Source organism: Oncorhynchus nerka, linkage group LG18 (assembly GCF_034236695.1).
Source record: "Oncorhynchus nerka isolate Pitt River linkage group LG18, Oner_Uvic_2.0, whole genome shotgun sequence".
NCBI classification, from domain to species: Eukaryota; Metazoa; Chordata; class Actinopteri; order Salmoniformes; family Salmonidae; genus Oncorhynchus; species Oncorhynchus nerka.
In genome coordinates this window covers 19124120-19140786 of record NC_088413.1, presented here as the reverse complement: position 1 = coordinate 19140786, position 16667 = coordinate 19124120, and the positions used below count along the sequence as shown (strand labels likewise).

The following is a 16667-nucleotide window of genomic DNA, read 5'->3' as shown; positions in this document are numbered from 1 at the left end:
ATAATATAATAGCCTATAAAATACTGTACTAGAAAGTTCAAGAAGATTGACAACTCAAGGTCAGGGTTATTTTAGAAAAATTCATGCAATGATTTATTAGATTAGCCTCCAATTGAACTCCTATTACAACATGATTCAAATATATTCTGTCACTAATATAGTTTTCCAAAAAGTATTCAGTCTCATTCACCTCAGGCTATCCAATATGTTGAGCGTGAAAAACCCAGCAGCGTTGCAGTTCTTGAGACAAACCGGTGAGCCGTGCACCTACTACCATACCCCTTTCAAAGGCACTTAAATCTTTAGTCTTGCACCTATACGCAATCAATGTCTCAATTGTCACAAGGCTTAAAAATCCATATTTATCCTGTCTCCTCCCCTTCATCTACACTGATGGAAGTGGATTTAACAAGTGACATCAATAAGGGATCATAGCTTTCACCTGGATTCACCTGGTCAGTCTGTGTCATGGAAAGAGCAGGTGTTCTTAAAGTTTTGTCCACTCTGTGTAGAATACGATGACTAAATTGACTGGCTCATAAAGGATTCTTTGTCTTTGTGTTTGTCTCTGGGTCTTACTCAGTGGCTCCCAGTCCACATAGTTTACATTTGCTTTATTGTGGACATTCTTCAAAAACTGGATTGTAATGTACAAGTAATATGTTTTATTTGTAATGACTGTGGTTATGTCACAAATAGCACACTATTCCCTATAGTAATGCAATACATAGGGCCCATGGGGCTCTGGTCAAAGAAGCAGACTATATGGGAATAGGGAGCCATGTGAGACACATATGACCCTATATAGACAGATTCATCCATCCTGTGATAAGGACAGATGGTGAAATCCTTCATTCTCAGACTGATGGACTGTAGTCGGTTGTATTGGTCAAAATGATCAGTCCAATCCAGACTCAGTATCCAGATTATCCATTGGTCAGCTCCATAGAACACAGGAGGTCATTATGAATGGTTCTAAGGGACTGTATTTCATTCCAGAAAATTGTTCCCTCTCTTCTGGCCTTGTTCCCTTCCCTATGTTGACATGAGACATCTGGATATATTGGGCGCATCAGCTATAGCTTCCACCATATTGCTTTGACCTATCCAGTCCCGTCCTATTGGCTCAGTGAAGAACATTGAACAAGGACAGACTGAATGAAACTACCTTTAGGAATGAACAAAAAAACTAAAACCCATCTCAGTCCACCAGAGGCATCGAGACAGGACAAATGATGAGCGGCGCCTCGTTCCTGCCAGTCTTATTGGTGCAAGGGCTGAAGAAGGGATGAATGACATCCGAGAAGCTGTCGGTGAATGTATAGATGAGCATCTTAGCGTCCACGTTATAGAAGGACACCTGTCCCTTATCACAGTCTACGTAGATCCCTATACGGTTGGGTTTGTGGTTGAGGCCCAGCGCTGTCGACGGTTCCGTTCGGAACGCGTAGTCCTTCTTATCCCGGAGACTCAGGAACCAGTAGCCGTGGGCGGGGCTTACTATGATCTTCCCTTTCCTGTTGATGGAGTGGCTAGCCACGCCCAGGTCCCAGTCCGTCTTCCCACCCACCTCCACCTACGATACAATGTGATACCTTTGTTGTCCATTTACATTCATTTTGTGAGGTCAGAATACAAATCACCCAAAGTCATAATCAATACACTACAATACAACATCATGCAATACAACAACACTGGAAGTTGAGCACATGTATATTCACATCATCCCTGGCATACAGTCCCGCCATCTATCAGGCCCCATTATGAGCCACTGTTCTTCAGCCTGATGGCTGTTGGAATGAAACTAGCCCTGCTTCTGTTCTCACCTCCCAGTAATGGCGTCCCGAAGAGAAGGCCTGGCGCCCGAGGACGCAGACCACACGGTCAAAGCGCTCGGGGCCGTCCGCCACGGGCTGGTAGCGGTCCCAGCAGCGCACCTGCTTGCCATCGTCGGAGATGAGCAGGCGTGGGTGGGCGGTGAGGGGGTCCAGGGTGATGTCCACTGAGAGTGAGAGGAGGGGAGAGGTAGAAGGGGAGGGGGGTGCAGAGAGAGAGACATACAGAGGGAGAGAATGAGAGAACAGAGGCATAGAGAAAGAGGGAGAAAAAGTCATCAATCACCAATCACGAGTTCAATCAGCAGTTTTATGTCTATAACTAGCAGGAATGTGCTTGACACATGAACACAGAAAACATGATACAGGAAGAAGGAAGTACATACCTGCATATTCCTGCACTCTCCTCACCTCTGGAGAGAGAGAGAGAGAGAGAGAGAGAGAGAGAGAGAGGTGTTAAACCATCTAACCCCTGATCAAATACTGTATGTATTATCACATGACTGGGACTTTGAGTTAATAAATTAATCAAAACCTTACTTGGTTTTGGATTTCTTCCCACTGACTGGTCTGGTTGAGGTTGAGAAAGCCAATCTGGCCAAACAAAAGTGAATACATGTAATAAAACAACGGGTGGGTCTAATCCTAAATGCTGATTGGTTAAAATCTCATTCCAGCCGGTGTCTATTCCACAAGTTACCACCGGCTAAATCTATCACGTTAAAATGCCTATTTACTCTGTTCCATCAGACTGCGCAATCCACTGTCTCATCAGCCCAGGCAGGGAAGTTATGAACTTTATCTCCACTATAAAAAGCATCTAGACATTATCTCACATTTTTTTTAGACTAACATTTAGTTTTCAACAGCTGAGATTTGTATAAACCTGTCTGTCTCTCCGACATGTTCAACATAGTTTCAATATTCAAATTGGATCTCCAGCTGTCCCATGGTAATGAAGGTGTTGGGATTCGGGATGAGACAGACAGGCATCGTTTCTCAGCCAGTGAAAATCATGAATCAGCTGGCATTGGGTATACAGTATAGCAAGAAATGTCAATTGAAAAAAGGTCAAACGGAACGAAGTGCATCTAGTTTAGTCTTTCCAGCTTCAGTTTGAAGTGATTGTGTTAGCTGTGTTGTTGGCTAGCTCCTCTGAACAACAGCGTGTTGATGAGATAGAAAATGTTCTACGCCAGGCGAAATCGCGCCTCATTAGCTCATTGTGGTGGATGTATCCAAATAAATGTCCCCTAGAAAACAGCTTAAACTAATGCTAATGCAGCTACTGTTGATATTTTGGCTGCAGTGTTTGACGTGACTGTAAGTTAGCCGTAGTTGGCAAGCTAGCAAACAAGGGATAAAACGTTTCCAGCCAGTATGGCAATGGAACATTTAGAATGAATGACTGGATCACATTCATAGATACAGAACTGAACGACTGGGTCGCTTCTCTGGCAACCGAACTGATAGAATGAACGACCAGCCGGCTTGGGTAGCAACCCTAGATCTGTGTCGGCTTATATCTTGTGGAAGGATGAAATAGTTTGAATAAATTAATCAAGTTAACGCTTTTAATGAAAATATGTCAATTGTTATTTGAATATGTTAGTAACCCGTTGTATAAAAGTGACTATGCCCTCGAAGCCGGTGTTTGGAGGATATATTCGTCTCGGGCCTAACAACACCTGTGCCAATTTATCCTCCAAACACCACCATCTCGTTCATTATCACTTAATTAGACACTTTATGTATCATTGGTAACTGACACATATGGAATGGGCCTGTGCGTGTGAAAGAAACATGAACGAATCCAAACCTGGACTATCTCTTCCTACAGAGTGTTCTGGTGGAGGTGGAGAACGCAAACCTGGCAAAACAATATCATGTAATCAAATACAGTATTATTATTAGAAACAAATGGAAAGGGATGAGTGTGACAGAAGCAGCCGTGAATTAATTAAAATCTTACTTGGACTACTTCTTCCCAGGGACTGGTCTGGTTGAGAAGGTAAATCTGGACAAACAAAATAGAATACAGGAAATCAATTACTGTATGAATTATTAGACATCTGTTGGGTCTGTGAGTGTGACAGAGACATGAATGTTATCTTGGACTTACTTGGACTACTTCTTCCGACAGCATAGTTTGGTTGAGAAAGCAAACCTGGCCAAACAAAAGAGAATACATCAAATCAATACCGTATAGATTATTAGACACACAGAATGGGAGGAGCTGGGACTTTGAGTGTGACACAGACATGAATGAAAATCATACTTGGACTACATCTTCCCACAGATTGGTCTGGTTGAGGTTGAGGACGCAACCCTGGCCAAACATAAGAGAATGCATTAATCAATATCAGACACATATTAGATCATAATTAACACTAAAAGATACAGATGGGATGGTACTTTGAGCGTGTAAACCTTACTTGGACTATATCTCCCCACGGATTGGTCTGTTTGAGGTTGAGGACGCAGACCTGGCCAACAAAAGACAATGCAGTGTATGGGTCTATAGGTTCTCAACTGGTTTTTTCCTTGGGACCCTAAATTAACCAGGTTGTCTGTCACGACACCATATTTGCATTGGGAAAAATAATCTGCAAAATATCATCTGAAAAACTATTTTTAATTCTGTATTGATTTTAAATATAGCAATTATATGACAAGGGAACAACATTCCCACCTCTTTCATTGTCAATAAATACATTTTGCCCCATGTTCTTGATGAACATTGTTAATAAACTCACTGGTTTGAGACAACAAAATCAACCAAAATAGTGCTGCTAATAGCTTTATATTGAAAATACTGTGATTGAAGACAAACTGTTCAGAGATTAAATTATTTAAAAAAAATGTAAGTTCATTATCATTTATTCACACTCTCTACCTGGTTTAAATTGTTTAAGTTCAGACTGGAGTATTTTTTTATCACATTTTTTATTTATTTTACTGACACACACACAACCCATTCAAAACCGCTTGCGACCTAAATTTGGGTCACGACCCACCAGTTGAGAATCGATAGTCTACATCATCCTCTACATATTGTATTGTAGCCTAGTCGTGTTCATAAAGTAAAGTTAGACCGTCTCAACACTACAGTATTGTAGCCTAGTCGTGTTCATAAAGTAAAGTTAGACCGTCTCAACACTACAGTATTGTAGTAGTGTTCATAAAGTAAAGTTAGACCGTCTCGACATTACAGTATTGTAGCCTAGTCGTGTTCATGAAGTAAAGTTAGACAGTCACAACACTACAGTATTGTAGCCCAGTAGTGCTCATAAAGTAAAATTAGACCGTCTCAACACTACAGTATTGTAGCCTAGTAGTGCTCATAAAGTAAAATTAGACCGTCTCAACACTACAGTATTGTAGCCTAGTAGTGCTCATAAAGTAAAGTTAGACAGTCTCAACACTACAGTATTGTAGCCTAGTCGTGTTCATAAAGTAAAGTTAGACCGTCTCAACACTACAGTATTGTAGCCTAGTAGTGCTCATAAAGTAAAATTAGACCGTCTCAACACTACAGTATTATAGCCATTAGTGTTCATGAAGGTAAGTTAGACAGTCACAACACTACAGTATTGTAGCCTAGTAGTGCTCATAAAGTAAAATTAGACCGTCTCAACACTACAGTATTGGTGATATTCTTTTTTTGTCACTTGCAACAACCCAGCGAGCAAAAGTGGTAAAATCTTGATGTAATTTCAACCAGTTTTGCCCACTTTGAAACTGATAGTACTCATAGATAGAATGTATAGGAGTTCTACAACGGTCAGCCATAACTCACAGATCTCCGGCAGTCTCTTGAGCTCCTCCCGAAACCGCTCCACCATTTGATTGACAGTCAGAAGCACCGCCCCTGAGGTGAGGTCAGAGGTCACAACAGCATCCGACCAATCCCTGGTCTGAGGCGGGGTGGAGAATGTCTGAGAAGAGGAATAAAGAGAATGGAGGAATAAATTAATTAGAAAAAACAAGAGGCAAGATCATTTTAAATGAAGAGAATAGAAAGGAAAAGTACCTCTTACCTTGTAACTAAGTTAACTGAAGGAAACAACGGTTTAAAAAAAGGTAGAAATTGTTGAAAAGGATGAATAAAGAAAAAAAGATGTGATGAACAGAAAGAATCTCTAACCTTGAAAAAAAGTACATAGTCGTCAGACTGGGCTAGCTGGGTGAGGGTAGCGCTTCTCTGCCTCAGCTCAGAGATCTCCTATGATAGGAAAGAAAAGACAAGAAATACTTTATTACTAATAATCCCAGGGGGAATTGGTTTGTCAACCATTGCAGCAACACAGTAACAAAGACAACAATCACCAATATCAGTAGCTAAAAAGATAGCAGCCTGAATTGATTTTATTGATCACCTACTGAAGATGTAAATAAGCTGTTTAGCCAAATCTAGTACAATGCATCACATTTCATGAGATTGAAGTTTTAATAATATTGTGTCGATGTCTAGTTCTTGGATTGTAAATTGTATAAAATAACTCCGCCTATTGATATGATTGTCCTCTCTCTGAAATAAACCGTTCTCTCTGAAATAAACCGTTCACTCTGAAATAAACCGTTCACTCTGAAATCGTTCTCTGAAATAAACCGTTCTCTGAAATCAAATGAAATAAACCGTTCACTCTGAAATAAATAAACCGCTCACTCTGAAATAAACCGTTCACTCTGAAATAAAAACCGTTCACTCTGAAATAAACCGTTCACTCTGAAATAAACTCTGAAATAAACCGTTCACTCAAATAAACCGTTCACTCTGAAATAAACCGTTCACTCTGAAATAAACCGTTCTCTCTGAAATAAACCGTTCACTCTGAAATAAACCGTTCTCTCTGAAATAAACCGTTCACTCTGAAATAAACCGTTCTCTCTGAAATAAACCGTTCACTCAAATAAACCGTTCACTCTGAAATAAACCGTTCACTCTGAAATAAACCGTTCACTCTGAAATAAACCGTTCACTCTGAAATAAACCGTTCACTCAAATAAACCGTTCACTCAAATAAACCGTTCACTCTGAAATAAACCGTTCACTCAAATAAACCGTTCACTCTGAAATAAACCGTTCACTCAAATAAACCGTTCACTCTGAAATAAACCGTTCTCTCTGAAATAAACCGTTCACTCAAATAAACCGTTCACTCTGAAATAAACCGTTCTCTCTGAAATAAACCGTTCACTCAAATAAACCGTTCACTCTGAAATAAACCGTTCACTCTGAAATAAACCGTTCACTCTGAAATAAACCGTTCACTCAAATAAACCGTTCACTCTGAAATAAACCGTTCTCTCTGAAATAAACCGTTCACTCAAATAAACCGTTCACTCAAATAAACCGTTCACTCTGAAATAAACCGTTCACTCTGAAATAAACTCTGAAATAAACCGTTCACTCTGAAATAAACCGTTCACTCTGAAATAAACCGTTCACTCTGCTCACTCAAATAAACCGTTCACTCTGAAATAAACCGTTCACTCTGAAATAAACCGTTCACTCTGAAATAAACCGTTCACTCTGAAATAACTCTGAAATAAACCGTTCACTCTGAAAAATAAACCGTTTCTCACTCTGAAATAAACCGTTCACTCTGAAATAAACCGTTCACTCTGAAATAAACCGAAATTCACTCTGAAATAAACCGTTCACTCTGAAATAAACCGTTCACTCAAATAAACCGTTCTCACTCTGAAATAAACCGTTTCAAATAAACCTCTGAAATAAACCGTTCACTCTGAAATAAACCGTTCTCTCTGTTCACTCAAATAAACCGTTCACTCAAATAAACCGTTCACTCTGAAATAAACCGTTCTCTCTGAAATAAACCGTTCACTCAAATAAAATGAATGAATAAAATGACACCTGCTCTAGGTCTCTGATGAGGGTCTGTCCTCGGTGCTGTGCAGCCCAGACATCTCTATCACCTCCAACAGCTCTGCCTGGCTCCTCTCCACAGAGCTCACCAGGGCAGAGAACACATGCATGCTGCCTGCTGTCTCATGCTCCGCACACACCTGGGGAGAGAGAGAGAGAGAGAGAGAGAGAGGGAGAGGGAGAGGGAGAGGGAGAGAGGAGAGAGGAGAGAGAGAGAGGTAAAGAGGGAGAGAGAGGGAGAGGGATGAGGGAGAGGGAGCAGGGAGAGAGGGAGAGAGAGAGGGAGAGAGAGAGAGAGAGGAGAGAGAGAGAGGTAAAGAGAGGGAGAGATAGAGAGAGAGAGAGAGAGAGAGAGAGGGATGAAAGAGGGAGAGAGAGGGAGAGAGAGAGAGGGAGAGAGAGAGGTAAAGAGGGAGAGAGAGGGAGAGAGAGAGAGGGAGAGAGAGAGGTAAAGAGGGATGAGAGGGGAGAGAGAGGGAGAGAGAGAGAAAGAGGGAGAGAGAGGCAGGGAGAGAGGGATGATGAGAGAGGGGCAGGAGAGAGAGGGGAGAGAGAGAGAGGGATGATGAGGGGCAGGGAGAGATGAAAAGACAGAGGGGAGGGAGGGAGAGAGAGAGAGAGAGGGAGAGAGATAGAGAGGGAGAGAGGGAGAGAGAGAGGGAGAGAGAGAGAGAGGGATGATGAGGGGCAGGGAGAGAGGATTGAAAGACAAAGAGGGGAGGGAGAGAGAGGGAGAGAGAGGGATGATGAGGGGCAGGGAGAGTGTGTGTGTGTGTGTACTGTGTGTGTGTGTGTGTCTGTGTGTGTGTGTGTGTACTGTGTGCGTGTACTGTGTGTGTGTGTGTGTGTGTACTGTGTGTGTGTGTACTGTGTGTGTGTACTGTGTGTGTGTGTGTGTCTGTGTGTGTGTGTACTGTGTGTGTGTACTGTGAGTGTGTACTGTGTGTGTGTACTGTGTGTGTGTGTCTGTGTGTGTGTGTTCCAGACATCCACCTGTATGTTCTCCAGTGATGTCCTGATGTCCTCCACCTTCTTTTCTCTCTGTGTGATCATGTCCCTCAGCTCTGCCTCTGTGATTTCCAACTGAGACTGCATACAGAAACAGACCGGAGTCAACATACTGCAATGTACTTATTCCGTATTCCTAGTATGTACATATCTACTTCTAACTCGAAGCATGTGATTAACACAATTTAAATATGTTTCAAACACCCAGGCTCTTTTGTGTAGAGTTGATTAAACTGACTATATAGCTTTGGTTAATACAGTATGTTTTCATTTCTACAGTAGTAGCATTGCAATTGGAGTACCCTACATCTCCATCAGAATTAGTTCACACACCTCTGCTCCTCCACCTCTGTCCCTCTCCCTACCTTCTTAATGAGCCACTCTCTCTTAGCTGGTATAACCTGGTGTCCATGGTGCTCTCCCTCCATGCACACGGCACACCCACACGTCTGGTCTGTCCGGCAGAAGAACTCCAGCCCCCTCTGGTGTTCAGGACAGAGAGGCGCGTCGGTGGAGGAATCAGCCGGCCCGCTCAGGGTGTATCTGCGTGGGACAACAGGAGGGGCGGGGGCTAGAGGGCGGTGGTGTTGGAGGAGAAGGGTGAGGGGCGGGTGGGGGTGGAGGACGGGCGGAGGGGTTCTGAGTTCGAAGGTCGTTGGAACCTGGTCTTCATTTCCAACAACAAATCCCCAGGCATCACACCCATCCCTGGGGGTCTTGGAGGGACCGGAGGACGCTCAACCCGTATGACATGCCCTCATTTCCACCGCCACCCCAACCTTGACTCTCAATCCCTCCTTCAAACACCATGGCCCCCCGGTCCAATCCGTCCGCCATCTTCTTAAACTGCTCGGTGATCTCCTTCAGGGTGCGGTTGATGTGAAGTTCCGGCCTCTTCCTGAAGCTCTCCTTACACAGCGGGCACACACACGTCTTCCCTCCTCCTCCTTCAACAACAAGTTACAGTTCATTTCATTCATTCACATGGCGGAATACAATTGATCTCTGAATGGGGATGTGATGAAATAGGCCTACTAATAGGAAACAACCAATAAGGTTGCATGGATGTAAGTTGTTGCATGTATTGGGCTCATGTACATACAAACAAATGTACATTTACATTTCAGGTAGTGTACAGTATATAGGCCTATGTAAACATTTATATTTCAAGTTGTGTACAGTATATAGACCTATGTGTATGTATATTTCAGGTAGTGTACAGTATATAGGCCTATGTACATTTATATTTCAGGTAATTGACAGTATATAGACCTATGTAAACATTTATATTTCAAGTTGTGTACAGTATATAGACCTATGTACATTTATATTTCAGGTAGTCTACAGTATATAGACCTATGTGTATGTATATTTCAGGTAGTCTAGGCCATGTACATTTATATTTAGGTAATTGACAGTATATATAGACCTATGTAAACTCAATGTACATTTATATTTCTAGTTGGGCAGGGTCTATAGGCCTATGTAGATTTATATTTCAGGTAATATACAGTATATAGGCCTATGAACATTTATGTTTCAGGTAATATACAGTATATAGGCCTATGTACATTTATGTTTCAGGTAATACTGTATATATACAGTGTATAGGCCTATGTAAACATACAAACAAATGTACATTTATATTTCAGGTAGTCTACAGTATATAGGCCTATGTAAACACTTATATTTCAGGTAGTCTACAGTATATAGGCCTATGTAAACACTTATATTTCAGGTAGTGTACAGACCTATGTAAACATTTATATTTCAGGTAGTGTACAGTATATAGGCCTATGTAAACACTTATATTTCAGGTAGTGTACAGTATATAGGCCTATGTAAACACTTATATTTCAGGTAGTGTACAGTATATAGACCTATGTAAACACTTATATTTCAGGTAGTGTACAGTATATAGGCCTATGTAAACATACAAACAAATGTACATTTATATTTCAGGTAGTGTACAGTATATAGGCCTATGTAAACATACAAACAAATGTACATTTATATTTCAGGTAGTGTACAGTATATAGGCCTATGTAAACACTTATATTTCAGGTAGTGTACAGTATATAGGCCTATGTAAACACTTATATTTCAGGTAGTGTACAGTATATAGACCTATGTAAACACTTATATTTCAGGTAGTGTACAGTATATAGCCCTATGTAAACACTTATATTTCAGGTAGTGTACAGTATATAGACCTATGTAAACACTTATATTTCAGGTAGTGTACAGTATATAGGCCTATGTAAACATACAAACAAATGTACATTTATATTTCAGGTAGTGTACAGTATATAGCCCTATGTAAACATTTATATGTCAGGTAGTCTACAGTATATAGGCCTATGTAAACACTTATATTTCAGGTAGTGTACAGTGTATAGGCCTATGTAAACATACAAACAAATGTACATTTATATTTCAGGTAGTGTACAGTATATAGGCCTATGTAAACATACAAACAAATGTACAGTTATATTTCAGGTAGTGTACAGTATATAGCCCTATGTAAACATTTATATGTCAGGTAGTCTACAGTATATAGGCCTATGTAAACACTTATATTTCAGGTAGTGTACAGTATATAGACCTATGTAAACACTTATATTTCAGGTAGTGTACAGTATATAGACCTATGTAAACACTTATATTTCAGGTAGTGTACAGTATATAGCCCTATGTAAACATTTATATTTCAGGTAGTCTACAGTATAGGCCTATGTAAACACTTATATTTCAGGTAGTGTACAGTATATAGGCCTATGTAAACACTTATATTTCAGGTAGTGTACAGTATATAGACCTATGTAAACACTTATATTTCAGGTAGTGTACAGTATACAGGCCTATGTAAACACTTATATTTCAGGTAGTGTACAGTATATAGGCCTATGTAAACACTTATATTTCAGGTAGTGTACAGTATATAGCCCTATGTAAACATTTATATTTCAGGTAGTCTACAGTATATAGGCCTATGTAAACACTTATATTTCAGGTAGTGTACAGTATATAGGCCTATGTAAACACTTATATTTCAGGTAGTGTACAGTATATAGACCTATGTAAACATTTATATTTCAGGTAGTGTACAGTATATAGACCTATGTAAACACTTATATTTCAGGTAGTGTACAGTATATAGACCTATGTAAACACTTATATTTCAGGTAGTGTACAGTATATATTCCTATGTAAACATTTATATTTCAGGTAGTCTACAGTATATAGGCCTATGTAAACACTTATATTTCAGGTAGTGTACAGTATATAGGCCTATGTAAACACTTATATTTCAGGTAGTGTACAGTATATAGACCTATGTAAACACTTATATTTCAGGTAGTGTACAGTATACAGGCCTATGTAAACACTTATATTTCAGGTAGTGTACAGTATATAGGCCTATGTAAACACTTATATTTCAGGTAGTGTACAGTATATAGCCCTATGTAAACATTTATATTTCAGGTAGTCTACAGTATATAGGCCTATGTAAACACTTATATTTCAGGTAGTGTACAGTATATAGGCCTATGTAAACACTTATATTTCAGGTAGTGTACAGTATATAGACCTATGTAAACACTTATATTTCAGGTAGTGTACAGTATACAGGCCTATGTAAACACTTATATTTCAGGTAGTGTACAGTATATAGGCCTATGTAAACACTTATATTTCAGGTAGTGTACAGTATACAGGCCTATGTAAACATTTATATTTCAGGTAGTTCCTGTTCCCAAGAAAGCTAAGGTAACTGTGCTAAAGACTACCGCCCCGTAGCACTCACTTCCGTCATCATGAAGTGCTTTGAGAGACTAGTCAAGGACCATATCACCTCCACCCTACCTGACACCCTAGACCCACTCCAATTTGCTTACCGCCCAAATAGGTCCACAGACGATGCAATCTCAACCACACTGCACACTGCCCTAACCCACCTGGACAAGAGGAATACCTATGTGAGAATGCTGTTCATCGACTACAGCTCGGCATTCAACACCATAGTACCCTCCAAGCTCGTCATCAAGCTCGAGACCCTGGGTCTCGACTCCCGCCCTGTGCAACTGGGTACTGGACTTCCTGACGGGCCACCCCAGGTGGTGAGGGTAGGCAACAACATCTCCTCCCCGCTGATCCTCAACACGGGGGCCCCACAAGGGTGTGTTCTGAGCCCTCTCCTGTACTCCCTGTTCACCCACGACTGCGTGGCCTCGCACGCCTCCAACTCAATCATCATCAAGTTTGTGGACGACACAACAGTGGTAGGCTGATTACCAACAACGACGAGACGGCCTACAGGAGGAGGTGAGGGCCCCTCGGAGTGTGGTGTCAGGAAAATAACCTCACACTCAACGTCAACAAAACTAAGGAGATGATTGTGGACTTCAGGAAACAGCAGAGGAACACCCTTATCCACATCGATGGAACAGTAGTGGAGAGGGTAGCAAGTTTTAAGTTCCTCGGCATACACATCACAGACAAACTGAATTGGTCCACTCACACTGACAGCGCCGTGAAGAAATGCGCAGCAGCGCCCTTCAACCGCAGGAGGCTGAAGAAATTCGGCTTGTCACCAAAAGCACTCACAAACTTCTACAGATGCACATCGAGAGCATCCTGGCGGGCTGTATCACCGCCTGGTACGGCAACTGCTCCGCCTCAACCGTAAGGCTCTCCAGAGGGTAGTGAGGTCTGCACAACGCATCACCGGGGGCAAACTACCTGCTCCTCCAGGACACCTACACCACCCGATGTTACAGGAAGGCCATAAAGATCATCAAGGACATCAACCACCCGAACCACTGCCTGTTCACCCCGCTATCATCCAGAAGGCGAGGTCAGTACAGGTGCATCAAAGCTGGGACCGAGACTGAAAAACAGCTTCTATCTCAAGGCCATCAGACTGTTAAACAGCCACCACTAACATTGAGTGGCTGCTGCCAACACACTGTCATTGACACTGACTCAACTCCAGCCACTTTAATAATGGGAATTGATGGGAAATGATGTAAATATATCACTAGCCACTTTAAACAATGCTACCTTATATAATGTTACTTACCCTACATATTCATCTCATATGCATACGTATATACTGTACTTTACATCATCGACTGCATCCTTATGTAATACATGTATCACCAGCCACTTTAACTATGCCACTTTGTTTACTTTGTCTACATACTCATCTCATATGTATATACTGTACTCGATACCATCTACTGTATGCTGCTCTGTACCATCACTCATTCATATATCCTTATGTACATATTCTTTATCCCCTACACTGTGTATAAGACAGTATTTTGGAATTGTTAGTTAGATTACTTGTTGGTTATCACTGCATTGTCGGAACTAGAAGCACAAGCATTTCGCTACACTCGCATTAACATCTGCTAACCATGTGTATGTGACAAATAACATTTGATTTGATTTGATTTAGTGTACAGTATATAGGCCTATGTAAACACTTATATTTCAGGTAGTGTACAGTATATAGGCCTATGTAAACACTTATATTTCAGGTAGTACAGTATATAGACCTATGTAAACACTTATATTTCAGGTAGTGTACAGTATATAGGCCTATGTAAACATACAAACAAATGTACATTTATATTTCAGGTAGTGTACAGTATATAGGCCTATGTAAACACTTATATTTCAGGTAGTGTACAGTATATAGCCCTATGTAAACACTTATATTTCAGGTAGTGTATAGTATATAGACCTATGTAAACATTTATATTTCAGGTAGTGTACAGTATATAGACCTATGTAAACACTTATATTTCAGGTAGTCTACAGTATATAGGCCTATGTAAACACTTATATTTCAGGTAGTGTACAGTATATAGCCTATGTAAACACTTATATTTCAGGTAGTGTACAGTATATAGGCCTATGTAAACATACAAACAAATGTACATTTATATTTCAGGTAGTGTACAGTATATAGGCCTATGTAAACATTTATATTTCAGGTAGTGTACAGTATATAGACCTATGTAACACTATATTTCAGGTAGTGTACAGTATATAGGCCTATGTAAACACTTATATTTCAGGTAGTGTACAGTATATAGGCCTATGTAAACATACAAACAAATGTACATTTATATTTCAGGTAGTCTACAGTATATAGCCCTATGTAAACACTTATATTTCAGGCAGTCTACAGTATATACAAATCCACAATACATACCATCCCAGTAGGTGGAGATGCAGTCCAGACAGTAGCTGTGACCACAGGGTGTGGAGACTGGGTTGGTGAACACATCCAGGCAGATAGAACAGATGAACTGATCCTCAGAGAGGAAGCCACCCGACCCGGAGAGAGCCATTCTGGGGAAAATGGTAGAGCTAGGTCTGGACCTCTGCTGGGGAGACGGTAAGGCTGGCTGGTAGGGCTACTGGTCTGGAGCTCTGCTGGGGAGATGGTAGGGCTGGCTGGTAGGGCTAGTGGTCTGGGCTCTGCTGGGAGATGGTAGGGCTGGCTGGTAGGGCTACTGGTCTGTAGCTCTGCAGGAGACGGTAGGCTGGCTGGTAGGGCTACTGGTCTGGAGCTCTGCTGGGGAGATGGTAGGGCTGGCTGGTAGGCTACTGGTCTGTAGCTCTGCTGGGGAGATGGTAGTGGTAGGGCTAGTGGTCTGGAGCTCTGCTGGGGAGATGGTAGGGCTGGCTGGTAGGGCTAGTGGTCTGGAGCTCTCTGGGAGATGGTAGGGCTGGCTGGTAGGGCTAGTGGTCAGCTCTGCTGGGGAGATGGTAGGGCTGGCTGGTAGGGCTAGTGGTCTGGTCTGGTAGGGCTGGCTGGTAGGGCTAGTGGTCTGGAGCTCTGCTGGGGAGACGGTAGGGCTGGCTGGTAGGGCTACTGGTCTGTAGCTCTGCAGGGGAGACGGTAGGGCGTGGTAGGCTGGCCGAGCCCTGCAGGGGAGACGGTAGGGTTGGCTGGTAGGGCTCTGGTAGCTCTGCAGGGGAGACGGTAAGGGCTGGCAGGGCTACAGAACAGAACAAGTGTTAGGTGTCATTAAAAGTTTATTGAGAGAATCTGCCCAGCCCAGAGGCCCTGGCTGGGGCTGGGGGGCTGGGGCTGAGGCTGGGGCCGGTGAGACGCTAGGGCTATCTGGTAGGGGCTACTTATCTGGATCTCTGCAGCTAGGAACAGAGGAACATTTGTCTCAGTCAAGCATGGCTGCCTTTGAGATAATGTAGAAGAATGTGGTCTGTACACTCTGACCGATGTTTACCCGAGTTACACACAGGCCTGTATCTGTCACATCAGACAGGGGGTGGAATGAAGTGGGGACCGGCAGCACAGAGGAGACTCCTCAACCAGCTGATACTCGTCGCCTATTGCAACATGGTAAAAACAACCTGGTCTGTTTGGAGAAAACAAGGATCAATAGGCCTTCAGGCTGTTGTTAGGCCACCGGCTCTGCCTGACAGGAAACATCTTTAAACATGCACTATAATTAGGCAATATTTTAAAACACAAAATAAGACTGCTAGGGGTAATCCTCACTTACTCGTTTGCACTCTGTAACCTAAACTGCTATTTGGGGCTCACACAATGTTACTTTACAAATCACTACCTAGACAATGTCATTACCACACATGCTATGTCAAAACCACCCAGGCTATGTCATGACCACCCAACCTATGTCATGACCACCCAGCTATGTCATGACCACCCAGCCTATGTCATGATGTCCACCCAGGCCTATGTCATGACCACTCCAGCCTATGACCACCCAGCCCTCGACCATAGCCTATGTCATGGGCCTATGTCATGACCACCCAGCCTATGTCATGACCACCATGTCATGACCACCCAGCCTAAGTCATCACCACCCAGCCTAAGTCATGACCACCCAGTCATGTCATGACCACCCAGCCTATGTCATGACCAC

At 42.1% G+C, this 16667-nt stretch overlaps 1 pseudogene; it reads right to left on the bottom strand.

Moving 5' to 3' along the window:
• Positions 1 to 28: 28 nt before the first annotated feature.
• On the bottom strand, positions 29 to 15139 carry LOC115120109 (tripartite motif-containing protein 16-like; annotated as a pseudogene).
• Between the last annotated feature and the right edge of the window lie 1528 nt (positions 15140 to 16667).